The sequence below is a fragment of the Castor canadensis genome, chromosome 11 (assembly GCF_047511655.1).
Source record: "Castor canadensis chromosome 11, mCasCan1.hap1v2, whole genome shotgun sequence".
NCBI classification, from domain to species: Eukaryota; Metazoa; Chordata; class Mammalia; order Rodentia; family Castoridae; genus Castor; species Castor canadensis.
The window spans coordinates 92,456,971-92,472,513 of record NC_133396.1 but is presented as its reverse complement, the minus strand read 5'-3'; the positions used below and the strand labels follow the sequence as shown (position 1 = coordinate 92,472,513).

General features: G+C 41.2%; 1 pseudogene; it reads left to right on the top strand.

Moving 5' to 3' along the window:
• The first annotated feature begins 1,349 nt into the window (after window positions 1-1,349).
• LOC109676832 (nucleoprotein TPR-like) overlaps window positions 1,350-15,543 on the top strand; it is a 30,060-nt pseudogene continuing 15,866 nt past the window's right edge.

Here is a 15,543-nt window from a genome sequence, read left to right as displayed (position 1 = left end):
CAGTGCTGCAGGGTCCTTAACCTCACCTCTCTTCACCCAGACCCCACAACTGAGGAAGAGGTCCCACCACCTACCCGTTCATGCCTAGACATCATAGAATCCTCTCCTCCCACATGTGCTCATCTCTCCCAACTCCCCTACAGGGAGCTCCCTCCTGGCTTATTGATGTCAGCTCCTTTACAAACCCTCAATCAGCAGCAGGATATGCCATTATAGATTCCATGTTACCAAAGCTGCTAGAAGTATTGGCCCTTCCCCACCATACCACATCCCAACAGATGAAATCAACTGCCCTTTACCACAGCATTAATTCTAGCTAAAGACAAAGAGATCAATTTGTGCGCAGATTCAAAATATACCTGAACAGGAAAATTGCCTCAAAGCAGTTATGGGATATGAGAAATTGCCAGTTAAGCCATAAAATGAGTCCAGGGTCAAGATAAAAGGCTCCCGTGCAGAGATAACCACTCATTCCCACCTTTTCTTTGTCTTCCTCTGCAAACAGAAATCCCACTGTAGATCCCCTGCTGCCCATTCCTGCCTTTCTTTGTCTCCCTCTCTAAGCAAACTTTCAGAATCAGGCCTCTGTGCTGCTCCTACCTAAACAACCATGGGTCCCTAACTCCAGAGTGAGCCCACCTATTAGCAACCAGCATGTTCCCTATAACCTGATCCCTTGCACGCCCCTTTAAGAGTCCAGTGATTTCATTCCTGGGGGCCCAGAATTTTAAGTATGAGCTCATCTGGAATTGCTGGTGTAAAATAAAGTCTGGATTCTCCTACTTTTCTGAGTGTCACTTGGTTTCGCATCAAACAATATTTCCGCAACATTTCTGGAGGCCCCGGTGAGATTCTACCCATTTTGGCTCCTTGAGCCACTGGCCAGAGGTGGCTGCACCAGAGTACAAAGTTTAAAACCCATCATCTCTCACCTTCTCTAGGTCAGTCTGCCACCTTCAGTGAATCCCCCTCAGCCCGGTCAGCAACCTTCCAGCCCCAGTGGTGTCCCATACCTATCCCTGGATTGAAGTCCAAGTCTACAGCCCTTGAGCCGCCATCTTTGCTCATCTCAGGAATGGCCCTTCAGGCCAGGACCCTGCAAATGCCACTCTGCGAGATGCAAGGGACCCAGCAGATTGGTGCTGACAGCATGGTCCAGCCCAGACAGTCTATCCTCTATTACCAATCTTTCAGTACAACTGACCTCTTAAATTGGAGGAGCCACATACTGCCTTATTCAGAAAAGTCGCAGGCATGATCAACCTCCTAGAATCCATATTTCAGACCCATCAACCTACTTGGAATGACTGCTGACAGATACTCTTGACATTATTCAACCCAGAAGAGTGATGTCGAATCCTGATGGAGGTCTCCGCTGGCTCCAAGGGCAGGCCCCAGCAGGAACCCTAGACGCAGAAGCCTGGGCAAGGGAAGTGGCCCCTGATGCTAGGCCTACCTGGGACTTCAATGCAGCAGAAGGATGAGGCATCTGCACTCAATATTGCACTGCCCTCCTACAAGGGCTCAGGGCTGGAGCTAAGAGGCCAACTAACATGTCCAAAACTGAGGCAGTTATCCAGAAGCCAGAGGAATCACCAACATTTTTATGAGAGACTCTGTGAGGCCTTCTGGGTGTACATCCCCTTCAATCCAGAAGTGTCAGAAAACCAGTGTTTGTACAGCTGGTCAATACAGTGTTTGTGGCCCAGTCATATGCTGACATTCACCAGAAACTGCAGAAACTTGAAGGCTTCACTGGAATGAATGCCACCCAGCTATTAGAAGTGGCAAATAAAGTGTTTGTGAACCAGGACCATGAGGAAAAATGAGAGGCCAATAAAAATGAAAAAGCCAGGGTGTCCTTATTGGCTGCAGCACTGGGTAAGCCAGACCCGACCAAGCAGTCAGCTCTGGTATGGAAGGAAGAACCCCACTCTGATGAGACCAATGTGCCTATTGCAAGGAGATTGGCCACTGGAAGACTGAATGCCCCCACTGCAAGGGACCAGCTTTGGAGCCTAATAAGATTGCTACAGGAAAGAAGACTGGATGGCAACTGAACCAGAGGCCCAGGACCTCATTTACCTAGCAAATTGAGTTGGACTAGGAAAGACTGGGCTCCTTACTATTAGGTCCCCAAGAGCCTACGGTTGAAATGAAAGTGGGGGGCCAACCAATGATCTTCATGGTGGACTCAGGTGTTGAGCATTCCATGGTCACTAAACCTGGGGCCCCACTCACTGATTACAGGGTCATAATAGTTGGAGCCACCAGCACCCAAACTGCCCAGGAGTTCTGCCAACACTGGACGTGCCAACTAGGAGGACACAAGGTGACTCACAAATTCCTGTACCTACCAGAATGCCCAGTTCCTCTGCTAGGAAGGGACTTCCCAGACCCTCTCCCCATCACTGGCTTCAACCCCTATCCTCTCCCCAATAATGATGGTATCTCTGGTATTGTGAACTGTCATATGATTGCTCTTTTCCACTCTGTATACAAAGAACTTGTTAATTTCCAAAAATGGTCAACCAATCCAAACCATCCCTTACCTCCACCCCATGCCAGGATTAGAGGGCCCATTTCCACCTGGACAATGCTGACATCCCTGTCTCAGCTGAGACTTTTCCAACCCAAGCTTTGCCTACACCCTTTATAAGTTGTGGCAGGCTCTACAACCAAACCCTTATCTTATGCCCCTCATCAGACCATCAGAGTCTCTGCATACCCATATCAACAGCTGGTTGAAATAATCCCTTATGCTTTTCAGATCCCCCCAAAATATCCAGTGCCACTTCCCCCACCAGCTGCCACCAGCACCCCCTAGAAACACTTGTTGATCTAATCCATTTCTCCCTCACCACAAAGATTAAAATTCATCTAGTAGCCCAGTACCAACCTCTCACAGAGGCTGTACTGTCTGACTCTTCTTTAGTCTGAGAATCAGAAAAAGACTTCCCATTTGGAGCATATGGCTGGGACAGGTCAAAGAGACATTCTCCTGGATGGCAGCTTTCACTTATGACTTCTGCCTGACCTCATTTTTCCTATGTGGAACTTCATCCTATCTCTGTTTATCTACTCCCTGGTCTCACACCTGTACTCTCATACACCAGATCCCTGAAATAGGCACACTACCTAATAATCAATGAGTTCAGTTCTCCCCTTTTAAACTCTTTACCCTCAAGGGCCAGAGCCAAAAAAGCCATACAGACCATTCCTCTCATGTTGGTCTAGGAATTATGGCTTCCCTGGGGACTGGGATAGCAGGAATAACCACTTCCTCACTGTATTTTCAACAACTCTCAAGTAGTTTCGCTAACACCCCAGATGAATTAAGTCAGCCCATCTATACCTCCAAAACAAATTCCTTGGCAGGAGAAGTCTTTCAAAACTGTCAGGCTCTTGACTTCCTCACGGCTGAAAAGGGGAGAACATGCCTCTTCTCACAGAAAGAATGTTGCTTTTATGTCAACCAGTCTGGGATCATTCGAGATGCCATTAAGAGGCTTTGGGAACATATTGCCAAACTCCTGTTGCAAGATAATCAAGAAGAAGGAAACGGGACACCAAGGCTTTTCAGGAAACAATGTTTATTAGCATGCTGGCAGTGACTCAGTGGATTCACATCCAAAGGCTGAGCCCCAAGAACAAAGGGGCCTTGCCTTATATACCTTTGCAAGGAGGTTACAGAAGCAAGAAACAAAGTTTAACCAATATATGGCTACATACTATTTTATTGACTAGCTTTTTCTCATTGTTAAGTGACCTTCTTCACTTTCAGATTCCTTAAGGTTTTTATCTCCCTGCTATGCCATCCCCTCCTCCATTATCAGAACACAGACTTGCTTGCTTCTTTTCTGGCCCTCCTCCCTGCTACACTCCAAAATAACACACAACAGACAGCTGGGGACAATGGTCTTCCTGGGATAAGTGGATGCCATGAGTAACCTCTCTGCTGGGACTCCTTATTTTGTTCCTCATTCTGCTGACTATCAAACCTTGCCTGCTTCAAATCCTTTCTCTCTTTGTTTCCCAGAGGCTTCAGGCTTTTATTCAGGACCCTACCTGTAAACAGATCAACCTAGTTCTATTCCTCTAGCAGGCCTGCTATAGCCACTTAAAGCAAGAAGACCCTGCCAATATCCCTCCCCTTAAAAGACCTTGACACCCCCATTCAGCAGGAAGTAGATAGAGGAACATCAGGTCCCCATCCCCTTTTATATATAAATATTAAAAGAAGCCATATTAGGATCAGAAACTACCCCCCCCCAATCACTTGCAAGCAGCTTACTGAAAACACCCCACCACTCACTGGAAAGACTACACCTATCCTCAAGGAAACGACAAACTGCCACTTCACCAGGGATCCAAAACTGCCAGCTCAACTGGGAGTCTGGAGCTGTTACCTCACCAGGGGTTCCAGAACTGAGCAACTTATCTACCAAATTACCACTTATTTCCTCTAGCTTCCTCTAAATCTTCCAGTCAGCAAAATTTCCCATTTAGACGCCTCCCCTACATCTATTCCAAGTCTGTAAGCAGCTGTGGGCTTCTGGCTTTCTCTGGATACTCCCCTCCACAGAGCTCCTTCTGAATTAATAAACCCCATCCTGGCATTTAAGCCACCTTTCTGCCTCTTCTATGCCTCTTTCATTCTAACAGAGGTGCATTATATTTTGCTACCCAAAGAGTGATGGAAGGTAACTGTCATTCTCTTATTAGGATAAAAGTGATTTTCTTCTCAACATGGGCATGTTTTTATTTCCAGTATAACTATTCTACATCATTCTTCATGGGAGCAGGGTGGAAATGGGTGCAGCCTTTTTATCAGTTATTCTACTGTTAAGGAGATTAAACAAACATTTGCACTTGTGTAACCAAATACACTCTTGGATTTCTAGCTTGAGTCTTAGATGCATCCATCAGAAGGCAATTTCTATGAGGGAACAAGGAGCTTCTTAAAAGTAGGTTTATCAGAATTAGCAAATATAATTAGCAAATATAAACACAGGACACAGTTAAATTGGAGTTTCAAGTAACAAATAGCAAATACAATTTTATTATAAGTATGATGAAATATTTGCAGTTTATCTGGTAATTCTACCTGGTACAGAACTGACCCAACTTCAGCAAGAGTTTGACTCTATAACAAGCCCTTAGCTGATGAAAAGGAAATATATTTCTAATTAAAGTATAGTGTCTTTCCCCTATCCACCCACCCACCCAGTTCTGTATCCTAGCCTGGTCTGCAATGAGCATATTACATAGTTCAGATTTTTTGGGAGTGAAGAAAAAAATTTAAAACACCATGAAAGATATTTTGCATTAATAGAGTATACTCCAAAAAAGAAGACAGAAGTTTTTGTGCTTTACATCAGAAAAACTTTGGCATCTTGGAATTCTGCCCTGTGGGAATGCCAGGGCAGGAATGCCAGGATCATTTGTGCCCACTGGAAACACTGTCAGCACTCAGCAAGAAGCTTTGGTGCCCAGTAAGAGATTGCTGTGGGATTTGGCCTAAAGGAACATCATAGATTAAGAATCAGATGTCCTTTGTTTAGAACTTGGAAGTATCCACTGAGAAATGACAGTGGTTTACTCCAGGCACAACTGGCTAATCTGGGTACCTAAGATAAGGGATCAGCAATGCATAGAAACACTGCATGTTTTTTTGCGTGAGTGGGCCTGAGATGAAGGTTCACCTGGACTATGGCCGCTGCTCCAAAGTGCCCTGGAAACACAACCAGGTCAAGAGAGCACCACAGAAAGCATAAACAAAAAAGGACTCATTTCTACTTCTCAGATTCTCACATCCCTTAGCCTTTCAATAACTCTGGAGCAGATTTGAGAATAGAATGGCTGTTTAAGAACTTATCCTGTGCAATGTTCTGTTCTTATATAAGAAGACTAAGTTTTTCTCAGATTTGATTTCTTGAACATAAATGTTGATGATAGAAACAATATTTAATCACAAGGTTCTGAACATTTCTATAAGTCAAATAAGCTGTCCATCAATATTTACTAAGCCCCTAGAACTAGTTAATAGAATAATTTAAGGTACATTGTTCTGATTTTGAAGAACTTAAATTTTCCCTGGACAGCAGTAAGCATTATAACCAGGGACCACTTTTCATGCATTATTCTGTTGTCCTGGGAAAATGATTAAAATTGCTTTGTTTCATGCTCAGAAGTGTTTGGTTTGGGATGATAAATTGAATGGTCATGCTGACTGTAGTGGTAAAAGATTTATACGCACATTCTTGAGGTTTGTTTTTTTTTGCTTTGTTTTGTTTTTTTTGGGTATTACTGAAGTTTGAGGGCCTCAGACTTGGCAGGCAGACACTCTACCACTCAAGTTATTCCACCAGCCCTCAGACACATTCTTGAGAAATTCAGAAAAAAAAGAGCTATCACAGTGCATTAAAAGGTTAGAGTAGGCTTCATGGACAGAAGGTTTATGGCAGGTATTGAATGCCAAACAGAAATGATAAAAATAGAAAAAAAAAGGGAAGCCCAGGTAGGCGTAAGAGGATAAGTAACCTTTGATAATGAAAGAGATTACTTCAGGAGAAATAGTTATAGCAGTATTCTTGAAACAGTACGGGAATAATAGCTTGGACTAAATTAAGGAGACTCTCAAATCCAGACTAAAGGATTTCAACTTTGTTCTTGAGATAACAGACAGTCATTGAAACTTTTTGAGTACAGGAGTTATGTGTTAAAACCTTGGCCTTTTTCTCAGATAGTTGGGCCTTTGTCCAGCAGTCCTGCAGTAACAGGCTATTTTGGAGAAACCATGTCAGTGAGCATCCTTTTCAAAATTTCCCACAGAAAGTCTTCCATCATGACCCCACTTTTACAAATTCATGAAGACATCATGAGCCCTCTTCCAACAGAAATAGTCCTTGTGGTCCTGATGTTATGCGAATCTTGAGCAGAGACACAGGACACTGAGACAATTCAGCAGGAAGCAATGTTTTATTGTGCTAGCACAGACTCAGTGGACTTGAGTCCAAAGGCTGAGCCCCAAGAAAAAAGGGGGCTTACTTTATATACCCTTACAAGCAGGTTACAGAAGCAAAAAGCAAAGTTTAACCCATATATGGCTGCATGCAACTCTCTTGGCTATGTGACCTTCTTCGCATTTAGATTCTTTAAGTTTCATCTCTCTGCTATGCCATCCCTCCCCCTTGCTACATTATCAGAACACAGACTTGTCTGTTATTTTTCTGGTCCTCCTCCTTGCTACATTATTCCCCCGTTTGATGATCAGACCCACCTAAGGTCAAAAAACATCATCTTGATATAAGGGTTTGTATTTCCATAACATCATTATATGTGTGGCCATTTTCCTTTCAAAAAGGAAATGGTTCCGATAGGCTGCAATACCATGGGAACCAGGCAGGGTAATATTAAGGGTGCTCTCAGGGCAAGTCCCATTGCCCCATTAGACAAGAACCCCCAAGGCAGAGAACCATTCTCCAACAGGTCATTGGGATCCCATCCTCTCCAAGTCTGGACGGGGACATGGGCAAGCTTTCTCATCCAGTCTGTGATTTCTTCTATGACTTTCCCTTCATCATCAATCTGTAAGCAGCAGTTGCTTAGATTAAATTTCCTACAAACTCCTCCCTCAGAAGCAAGCAAGTAGTCTAGAGCTAAGCTGTTTTGATGGATAGCATTGCGTATTTTAGTGCTTTGCTTTGCCAGCAAATTGAGAGCTCTTGTTGTTTTGTTAGTTATAATTTCAACAATAGCCTGTAGCCTGATGATGCAGTTGAGCATACACATTGGGCTGTGATAGCCCCAGGATCCATCTCCTGCCCAAAAGGCAGAGGACCATAGTCCTGGATGATTTGCTTGGGAGGCCATTTGTTATCTTTCCAATTGCCAATTTGTTGTTTTTGTCTACTTAATTTTTCTTCATATATGGGGACCCCCAGTTTTTTACCTTGTCAGAGGGCAAGCAAGAAGAAGGATGGCCTGATTAAGCCTAGTATGTAAGACCCAAACCAGCTGTTAGGTAGCACCATACAAGTTTGCTTCCTACAGATCCAATACAGTACCCTGGGTTCCCACCAGTCTATGTTTGTGGTAAGTTTGTTCCAACCTTTCTGGAAATTAGAGAAGTTGGTCCGTGGGTGGCACTGGGTTTCTGTGTGGTTTGGAGCTCCTCCACCATTGGATCTTTTGGGCAGTGTCATTGTAAAACTTTTGTCCTAAACAAGTTAAATCCCTTACCAGGGTAGACAGCCAGCCTTTTGGGTGAGAGATACAATAATTCCTAATGATAGAAGTTTTTAGGAGCCAGAAGCTTTTCCTGTAGCTAAAATATGGTAACAAATGTTTCCTGCGTATGAATTTTCCATAGTGCCGACCGAGGTAACTGACTACATTTCTATACCCTGTCATCTGCTTATCTATACATCTGACTATGTATCTCTGCCTCTCACTAATCTATCTATCTATCATATATCTATCTATCTATCTATCTATCATCTAGCCTTAAGAAGCACTGAGGTTGATTAAAAGCAACCAGTAGATTAATATGATGAAAATACTACTTGCCATCTATATTCAGAATCACTAAGCCATTCTCTTCCTAAATTTCATGATTTGTTGGAGATCTTTTTATTGTATAATTCCACTAAAGTCTGTACAATCTTACTCTAATGGTCCCAAGTGGGTAAAGAGAGGCGTTTACTTACTAATGGAGTAAGATAAAAGTTTGGAACGGGATAAAGTTGAAATGCCATTTGTATTAAAGAAAGGAAAATGAGATGTTATGCCCACCTTAGAAGAGTAGTAAGTCCCCTACCGGGCACAATGAGAGCATGTGTGTTTGGCTTGATGGGCTGCTCATTCTTGAGTCAGCTGAGATCAGGAGGCAGAAAACTAAAGACCTCACAAGTTAAAGAGATGAAATTGTTCATCACAACAGTGAGATTTTCAAGGTTAGGACCAATTACACTTGTAAGAACTGTAGATTCCAAGATGGCAGCTAGAGGGAGGAAGCAGAAAGCGAGCCTCCTATAGTGAAATCTTGGAGAGATGCTGGAGACACACTTTGCAGGCAAAACCACCGAGAAGAGGCAAAACTTTGACCCCTCCACACCTCCAGCCAGTGCAGAGAATCTCCACTTCACATTAAACGGAGAAACAAGGAGGGCTCCCGGGCCGCCAGTCACCCACGCCCAGATGGCTTGGGAAGATGCGGACAAGGTGAGCTTCGCGGTACCGTGGTAGTCCCACAGACAAGCCTGGGCCAGATCAGCATAGCCCCCTGGACAGACTGACCTCCACCACGGGAAAAAAGAGAAACTGAATAATAAGCAATAAGAACAATAAAGACACGGGAAAGAGGGTGGGGCACACTGAGCACTAAAGATTGGGGAAAGGGAATCCTTCCCGGAACTGTAAATAAACAAACCAGGTGGGCTGGAGAGGCTCGAGCAGGAGCGGGGGCACGTGCCCAGCAACCAGGAGCAGGAAAGCTTGTGAGAGTGGCGAGGGAGGAAAACTCCACAGGAGAGGGGGGGAAGACCCACTTCCCACATGAGCTGTAAACAAACATAGTGGGTGGCAGGAACAGCAGCACTGCCCAGTAATCAGGGGCAGGAAAGCTTGTAAAAGTGGCGGTGGGAGGAAAACTGCACAGGAGAGGGGGGAAGACCAACTTCACACATGAACTGTAAATAAACACGCAGGCCGGAGAAAGCAGATGCAGTGTCACTTTCCCCAGTGTGCTTGGAAAGGGGAAAGCTTGTAGCAGAGGCACACAGGAAAACTCTGAGTAAACAAAGCCTGCAGGGCCAGGTGAGTGCTAAGCTCACCCCAGAGATCTGCATAAATAACACAGATCTCTGTCAACAGCAGGCTGACAGCAGCGGGCAGGCAAGCCACAGACACAGACACCATTCTCAGAACTGTCTCCAGACTCTTTTTTTTTTTCTTTTTCTCCCTACCTTTGATGGGAGAACAACTGAATTACACCTGCATGCTGAAAAACTTACTGAAACTGTATTGCATTTGAACTTGGGACACTTGGTGGGGGTTTTTTTTGTGTGTGTATGTAGTTTTGTTTTACTTTATGCGTCCCCTTTGATGAGACAACTTCAGAACAACATCTGAGGCACCATCTCCAGGATTGGACACTGAGACGGACACCGAAATTATTAAGACTGAAACTTCATTGCATTTGAACTTGGAGGTTTTTTGGTTTTTTAAAAATTTTTCTATTATTCATTTTATTTTATTTTATTTATATATTTCTTTCATTTACTTATTTTTTATTTTTATTCTTATCTTTATTTTTTTATTTTTTATTTTCAATCCTCTCTCTGTCTCTCCAATGCCTATTCAGCTTACTGTCAATTAGTACACTAATGCTCCCTGTTTATACCTTTGAAACTTTCTTGTCTGATTCCTTGTTCTGTTTTCTCCTTCTTGTCTGTTTATTTATTTTTCCCTTTTCTTTAACTTCTTGCTTTCCATCTCCTCTTACCCTTCCATTCTAAATATTACCATTATTATTATTACAAGCTAGAAAATACTTAATTGCACACAGTACAGGGGCAGTAACAACACCAAAGACAATGACAGGAAGACAGAAAAAACAGGGAAACCAGTCTCCCCACAGCAAAAAATTAGTACAGGAACCAGAGGGGAATGAAGAAAACAGATACTCAGATTCAGACTCCAACAAAATGAAGATAAAGTATGCCGAAGGACCTAATGAAGCCCAGAAGAATAATTTAAAAGAAGACATACTACAGGTACTCAATGAGAATTTTATAGAGATGATAATGGATATGGTCAATCAAAATGTACAGGAGACACTCAAGAAATTCCAAACAACAAAAATAGAGAATTTTGAAAAAGCAAAAGAAGAAATAAAGGAAACCATAGAAGCACTGTATGAACACCAAAGTGAAACAGAGAACACAATGAATAAACAGATAAATGACTCAGGACAAAAATAGACAACATTAAAGAAGAAAACACCCAGGATATGGAAAACCTCAGAAAAAAGAACGAAACAGAACTGCAAAACAAAACGGAAGGCCAATCCAGCAGAATAGAACAAACAGAAGACAGAATCTCAGAACTTGAAGAAGAAATGGTAATTAAAGGAAAAACTGAAGAACTATCAATTAAACAACTCAAGACCTGTGAAAAGACCATCAAAATACCAAACTTGATAATCATGGACATCAAAGAAGGAAAAGAGGTGCAAGCAAGGGAATGCATAATATATTCAACAAAATAATAAAGAAAAATTTCCCAAATCTAGAAAAAGATATTCCCATACAGATGCAAGAGACCTCCAGGACACCAAACAGACCAGATCAAAATAGAACTACCCCACGACATATTATCATTAAAACAACAAGTTCAGAAACTAGGGAAAGAATATTGAAGGCTGTAAGAGACAAAAAACAAGTAACATACAAAGGTAAACCCATCAAAATCACAGCAACTTCTCAACAGAAACATTAAAAGCAAGAAGAGCATGGGGTGAGATCTTCCGGGCACTGAATGAAAATAACTTCAACCCCAGGATACTCTACCCAGCAAAGCTATCATTCAAAATAGATGGAGCAATAAAAGTCTTCCATGATAAGCAGAAACTAAAACAATATGTGACCACAAAGCCACCACTACAAAAGATTCTTCGAGGGATTCTGCACACAGAAAGTGAAACCCAACTTAACCATGAAAAGACAGCCAGCACGAAACCAGAGGAAAAGAAAAAGCAAGACAGTAGAGAGTAACCTCAACTTAGGCACACACAATCAAACCTTCAAACAACTAAGACAACTAAATGACAGGAATCACCACATACCTATCAATACTAACAATTAATGTTAACGGACTTAATTCACCCATCAAAAGGCACCACTTGACAAAATGGATTAAAAAGTAAGATCTAACAATTTGTTGCTTATAGGAGACCCATCTCACCGACAGAAATAAGCAAATAGGCTTAGGATGAAAGGCTGGAAGAAGATTTACCAAGCCAATGGCCCCCGAAAACAGGCAGGAGTAGCAATACTTACCTCTGACAAAGTAGACTTCAAACCTACATTGATCAAACAAGATAAAGAAGGACATTCCATACTAATAAAAGGGAAAATAGTCCAAAATGAAATAATAATCGACCTGTATGCACCCAATGTCAATGCACCCAATTTCATCAAACATACCCTGAAAGACCTAAAAGAATATATTAACACCAAACAGTGGTTGTGGGAGACGTTAACACCCCATTATCATCAATAGATAGGTCATCCACACAAAAAATCAGGAAAGAAATCCAAGATCTAAAATATACAATAGATCAAATGGACCTAGTTTATGTCTATAGAACATTTCATCCAACTTCTACACAATATACATTCTTCTCAGTAGCCCATGGAACCTTCTCCAAAATAGATCATATCCTAGGGCACAAAGCAAGCCTCAGCAAATATAAGAAAATAGAAATTATTCCATGCATACTATCTGATTACAATGCAGTAAAAGTAGAACTCAACAACAAAAGTAAAGACAAAAAACATGTGAACAGCTGGAAACTAAATAACTCATTACTTAATGAACAATGGATCGTTGATGAAATAATAGAGGAAATTAAAAAGTTCCTGAAAGTCAATGAAAATGAAAACACAGCCTACGGGAACCTATGGGACACAGCTAAGGCAGTCCTGAGAGGAAAGTTTATAGCCATGAGTGCATATATTAAAAAGACTGAAAGATCCCAAATCAATGACCTAATGATACATCTCAAACTCCTAGAAAAACAAGAACAAGCAAATCCCAAAACAAATAGAAGGAGAGAAATAATAAAAATAAGAGCTGAAATCAACGAAATAGAAACCAAAAAAACCATACAAAGAATTAAGGAAACAAAAACTTTGTTCTTTGAAAAAATAAACAAGATCAATAGACCCCTGGCAAACCTGACTAAAATGAGGAGAGAAAAAACCCAAATTAGTAGAATCAGGTATGCAAAAGGGGAGATAACAACAAACACCATGGAAGTCCAGGAAATCATCACAGACTACTTTGAGAACCTATATTCAAATACATTTGAAAATCTTAAAGAAATGGACAGATTTCTAGATACATATGATCATCCAAAACTGAACCAAGAGGAAATTAATCACCTGAATAGATCTATAACACAAAATGAAATTGAAGCAGCAATCAAGAGTCTCCCCAAAAAGGAAAGTCCAGGATCTGATGGATTCTCTGCTGAATTCTATCAGACTTTTAAAGAAGAACTGATACCAACCCTCCTTAAACTGTTCCACAAAATAGAAAGGGAAGGAAAACTGCCAAACACATTTTATGAAACCAGTATAACACCTTATCCCAAAACCAGGCAAAGACACCTCCAAAAAGGAGAACTATAGGCCAATCTCCTTAATGAACATTGACGCAAAAATCCTCAACAAAATAATGGCAAACCGAATTCAGCAACACATCAAAAAGATTATTCACCACGACCAAGTAGGCTTCATCCCAGGGATGCAGGGGTGGTTCAACATACGAAAATCAATAAGCGTAATAAACCACATTAACAGAAGCAAAGACAAAAACCACTTCATCATCTCAATAGATGCAGAAAAAGCCTTGGATAAGATCCAACACCATTTCCTGATAAAAGATCTAAGAAAACTAGGAATAGAAGGAAAGTTCCTCAACATTATAAAAGCTATATATGACAAACCTACAGCCAGCATTATACTTAATGGAGAAAAACTGAAACCACTCCCTCTAAAATCAGGAACCAGACAAGGATGCCCACTCTCTAAACTCCTATTCAACATAGTACTGAAATTCCTAGCCAGAGCAATTAAGCAAAATGAAGGAATAAAAGGAATACAAATAGGTAAAGAAACTGTCAAAATATCCTATTTGCAGATGACATGATCCTATACCTTAAAGACCCAAAAAACTCTACTCAATAGCTCCTAGACACCATCAGTAGCTATAGCAAGGTAGCAGGATATAAAATCAACATAGAAAAATCATTAGCATTTCTATACACTAACAATGAGCAAACTGAATAAGAATGTATGAAAACAATTCCATTTACAATAGCCTCAAAAAAAATCAAATACCTAGGTGTAAACCTAACAAAAGATGTGAATGACCTCTACAAGGAAACCTATAAACTTCTGAAGAAAGAGGTTGAGGAAGACTATAGAAAGTGGAGAGATCTCCCATGCTCATGGATTGGTAGAATCAACATAGTAAAAATGTCAATACTCCCTAAAGTAATTTACATGTTTAATGCAATTCCCATCAAAATTCCAATGACATTCATCAAAGAGATTGAAAAATCTACTGTGAAATTTATATGGAAACACAAGAGGCCACGAATAGCCAAGGCAATACTCAGTCAAAAGAACAATGCAGGAGGTATCACAATACCTGATGTCAAACTATATTACAAAGCAATAACAATAAAAACAGCATGGTACTGGCAAAAAAACAGACATGAAGACCAGTGGAACAGAATAGAGGACCTGGATATGAAGGCACACAAATATGCGATGGAGAAATAGCAGCCTCTTCAACAAAAACTGCTGGGAAAACTGGTTAGCAGTCTGCAAAAAACTGAAACTAGATCCATGTATATCACCCTATACCAAGATTAACTCAAAATGGATCAAGGATCTTAATATCAGACCACAAACTCTAAAGTTGGTACAGGAAAGAGTAGGAAATACTTTGGAGTTAATAGGTATAGGTAAGAACTTTCTCAACGAAACCCCAGCAGCACAGCAATTAAGAGATAGCATAGATAAATGGGACCTCATAAAACTAAAAAGCTTCTGTTCATCAAAAGAAATGGTCTCTAAACTGAAGAGAACACCCACAGAGTAGGAGAAAATATTTGCCAGCTACACATCAAAGGACTGATAACCAGAATATATAGGGAACTTAAAAAACTAAATTCTCCCAAAACTAATGAACCAATAAAGAAATGGGAAGGTGAACTAAACAGAACTTTCTCAAAAGAAGAAATTCAAATGGCCAAAAAACCCATGAAAAAATGCTCACCATCTCTAGCAATAAAGGAAATGCAAATTAAAACCACACTAAGATTCCACCTCACCCCTGTTAGAACAGCCATCATTAGCAACACCACCACCAACAGGTGTTGTCGAGGATGTGGGGGAAAAAGGAACCCTCTTACACTGTTGGTGGAAATGTAAACTAGTACAACCACTCTGGAAAAAAATTTGGAGGCTACTTAAAACGCTAAGCATTGATCTACCATTTCATCCAACAATACCACTCTTGGGGATATACCCAAAAGAATGTGACACAGATTACTCCAGAGGCACCTGCACAACCATGTTTATTGCGGCACTATTCACAATAGCCAAGTTATGGAAACAGCCAAGATGCCCCACCACTGATGAATGGATTAAGAAAATGTGGTATCTATACACAATGGAATTTTATGCAGCCATGAAGAAGAACGAAATGTTATCATTTACTGGTAAATGGATGGAATTGGAGAAC